The sequence below is a fragment of the Phodopus roborovskii genome, unplaced genomic scaffold, assembly GCF_943737965.1.
Source record: "Phodopus roborovskii unplaced genomic scaffold, PHOROB, whole genome shotgun sequence".
Taxonomy (NCBI): domain Eukaryota; kingdom Metazoa; phylum Chordata; class Mammalia; order Rodentia; family Cricetidae; genus Phodopus; species Phodopus roborovskii.
This window is the reverse complement of record NW_026125729.1, coordinates 711079-714959: the sequence shown is the minus strand read 5'-3', so window position 1 is coordinate 714959 and position 3881 is coordinate 711079. Positions and strand designations below refer to the sequence as shown.

The window sequence follows — 3881 nt, the reverse complement described above, 5'->3', positions numbered from 1 at the left end:
TATTCTGGCAAAATTTTCCATCCTGCAACTAACACCTACCCTAGATCAAATCTAGTGTACATGAAGGCCAACTATTAAAGCATTATAGTATCCAATCCTTAGCATGCTGATACCTTAAAATCCAAAAAGATAACTGAGTTAGGCACATCCATGTGACTCTATATTTCTGTTTGGAAACACCCATCATTTCCTTTATTTACAATGTCACTTTGACACCAAGCCCCAAGAAATTCCTACTTCTATTTAATCCTACTTGGTTAAATGATACCTTCATTGCCTCCTGTCTGACTGTCTCAACTGAAGTCATCTGATATTTGCCTTAGATGCCAACAGAATTGCAGTCTATGGAAGACTTCCATCAGTGAAGGAAGAGAAATACCTCAGTAGACTTCAAGGATGTTCCAATACTGAGACATAGGGCAAGGTACACTGGATCGCTATCATGGTCAATAGAAACATATCAATCAAATGGATGCAGAAGACATTGTTGTGTCCTTTTGGATGAACACAGGGGTGGCTCACTGCCCAATCCATTATTAGAGCTGATTAGACCACACTGAAATGTCTGACTGGTACTGATGACTCAGCATTCCCAAAGCCTATTTACAAAGTTCCTCATTCCTAGCACCATCCTTAACCTACATTCTCCACATTTTAGATTTTCATTTGAATCCTATTCCACCCTATATTGATTTTGGTGTTCAGGGTTGAGGAGAAGCCCAGCTCTCTCAATTGTTTTCCCTTTTACTCTTTTCATGGTTTCACTAAACTTACTTTCCCTTGGTTCTACTCACATGATGATAATGTCCTGATTGGAATTCCCCTTAGCTCTTAAAATCCTTACCAAATTCTTGACTCTCCCAGTAAAGTCAAAATGTTTTATCAGTGTTTCAATATCTTAAGTTATGTCCACAGGACATGCTCGTGGTAGAGTAGGTTATTGCTATTTTGCTTAAGACAATAGGAAAATTATTTTAGAGTTTAACTAGTTCAAAACTAAGAAACTGACAAGATGGGAGTCATGTGTGAACTATTTTCTGCTTGTAAGCACCAAAGCTGTAGAGTCATTCTCAAGGGAATATGAATGATGTTTGCTTACATTCCATGTAGGAACCAGGCTTTGCAGGGACACAATCAGATCCAGTTACCAGGCTTTGCAGGGACACAATCAGATCCAGTTGACTTGCCCTCAGTTTGTACCTGAGAGGAAGTCAGCTGGTTCTGTCTGTGTTCCCATAAAGTTAAGTTCCCACAATATGGCTCAGCAACATGGGGCTAATACAGAGGGTGAACCACATAATGGTTTTGGCTGCAGCCCAGCAAACAAAGGCTCCCAAAATTCCACAAAGGTCAAAAGAACAAAGATTTTATTCAAATATCATGCCTTTTATAACAGTGCTAATCTAGCTATGAGCGAAGGACCCTCATAACAAATTTGCTTTCCAGTGCATTTTTGAAGGGGAGGAAATGTAAAACCAAAGCAGAGGGAATCTAGAATGAAAGGTAGCATAGTTTGGGAACTTGTACATAGAATTAGAATGTCCTATGTCAAGGGAAGGACAAAGACAGCTGTAACAAATAATGTCACTAGTGCTTGCTTCAGCAGCACATACACTAAAACTGAAACGATACAGAGAATATTAGCATGACCCTTGTGCAAGAATAAGAAATAATGTAACTAGAAGAGGGACATAACTTGGAGAGGAGGATGCAGTATTGATCTGGTCAAGACATGAGATTCCTGCCTTAGGGAGTAGTAAACAATGGAAAACACCAGAGGAAGGTTGCTTTGATTCAAGAAAATGAGGTAATAGTAATGAACTTCCCACATCTAGGGAAAGCCAGCAATGAAATTTCCTGAGGAAGAGAGCAAGTCAATTCTCACACAATCTAACATTGTGTTTTATTTTCATTTATCATCCCTTCTGCTTCTAGTATGTGGATACAGTTTTTTTTTTTTTAAGCTAAGACATTTTGGAATAGGAGAAAATGGATTAAGAAACTGAAGGTGCCTCCAGGCTGAACAGAGCTAGAACAATGTGTACTCTAGATAAACTCTTTTTGAGTGCTGGCACATACCAGCTACATGACCTTGGGGGTATTCTTAAGCACTAGGAACATTAGATTGCTCCTCGCAGCAGATGTGGCAGCACAGTGAAAATTCATTGACTCTAAATAAAACACCTGGTAAACTGCCCAATTATATAGATAGTTTAATGAATGGCTGGGTGAATAATATTAGAACTTGGACTTACCATCCTCTACCTCAGGTTTTGATATTGTTGTCTATAACATCTCAGAAAAGAAGCAGCTAATCATGGTACAGAATAACAAAAGAATGCCATCCTAGAGCCTTCTCCCAGTACCTGATGGAAATAGAAGCAGACACCCCCACAGCTAAACACTGAGCCAAAACTAATGGAATCCAGTTGCAAAGAGGAAGGAGTGATGAGCAAAGGGGTAAAGACCAGGCTGGAGAAACCCACAGAAACGGCTGTCCTGAACAAGGGGGAGCTCAAGGACCCTAGTCTGATAGTTGGGAAAACAGCATAGGACCAACACAGACTCTCTGAACACAGGTGTCATTTAGGAGAACTGGGCAGTCTATGGGGCCTCTAGTAGTGGATCAGTATCTATCCCTAGTATACGAATGGAATTTGGGAGCCCATTCAACATAGAGGGATACTCTCTCAGCAGACACTTGGGGGAGGGCCTAGGCCATGCCCCAAATGACATGACATGCTTTGATGATCCACCATGGGAGGCCTCATCCTCTCTAGAGAGCAGATGAGGACTGAGATGAGGGTTAGTGGCTGGAATGGGAGGACAGGAAGGAAAGAGAACTGGGATTGGTATGTAAAGTAAGATGGCTTTTAATTTAAATTAACAACAACAAAAAGAGAGACAAACAAACAAAATTTCAGCATTCCAAATAAAAGTCATGTTATTTTCCCTCTTAGATGATATATTATTATAGAGTTGAAGCTTAACTTCTAGGCTAAAATAACTCAGAGTTCTTAGAATTCCTCAAAGACCAACTTTTTTCCTCCGTTCTACCTGCTTAATTTCTGAACATACTTTTAAATTAAATACAGTACCACCAAATCCTTAACCTGGATTAGATTTTGACAAATAACAATCAGGATGCAATAATAATAGAATGGGTTCTGTGTCTTGCAGACCAGGAGAAAGATTGGCAGTAACCCAAGAGATTCCCATATTTCTCCTCAGAAAATTCTTTCAGCACTTGTGAGTACAGACTTACTACAAACACCGAGTCTATCCAGACAACAGTAGGACACCTGAGCATCCTCCACACAGGAAACATATGGAGAACCCTCTCTTCTTTAGCCCATATGTCCTATTAGACATTCCAACTAGTTCTTGATACAGTAACTCAACCTAGATTCAATAACTGTCTGAAGAGGGGTGTGTCTAACTTATCTACATTTCCTGTGCCAATATACTAGTATCTTCCAAAGACAAAATATTCAACTAATATGGGAGTCAGTGAACAGAAACTTTGCTATGATTTACTGGTATTTTCCTGGTTTGTTTTTGTTTTGCTTTGCCAGCCACACATATAGAAATACAGCATGTAATTTTACAGAATAGAAGAGTATATCGATCTAAAAATAAAACATCACATAGTTTTTTTCTCTGTATTTTTTAAAAACATAACAAATAGCAAGAAATCTGTGAATCACAGACATTCATAACTTAGATTGCAAAGCTAGTAAATCTTTCACTATAAGAAATAACATCTGATCCCCTAAATAGCATATTAACAATGGTGTGCTCCACTGTTTTCCACTCAAGCTACGTTTCACCTTCCATTATTTAGAATTTTGACTGATCTTTTCAAACCCAGAGTGAATACA

The 3881-nt window shown here is 39.0% G+C and overlaps 1 non-coding gene across 1 annotated transcript; it reads left to right on the top strand.

The window, feature by feature from the left end:
- The first annotated feature begins 1590 nt into the window (after nucleotides 1–1590).
- On the top strand, nucleotides 1591–1699 carry LOC127217562 (U6 spliceosomal RNA). Its single transcript, XR_007834105.1, has one exon. It is a non-coding gene; the product is annotated as a U6 spliceosomal RNA (small nuclear RNA).
- Nucleotides 1700–3881: the final 2182 nt, after the last annotated feature.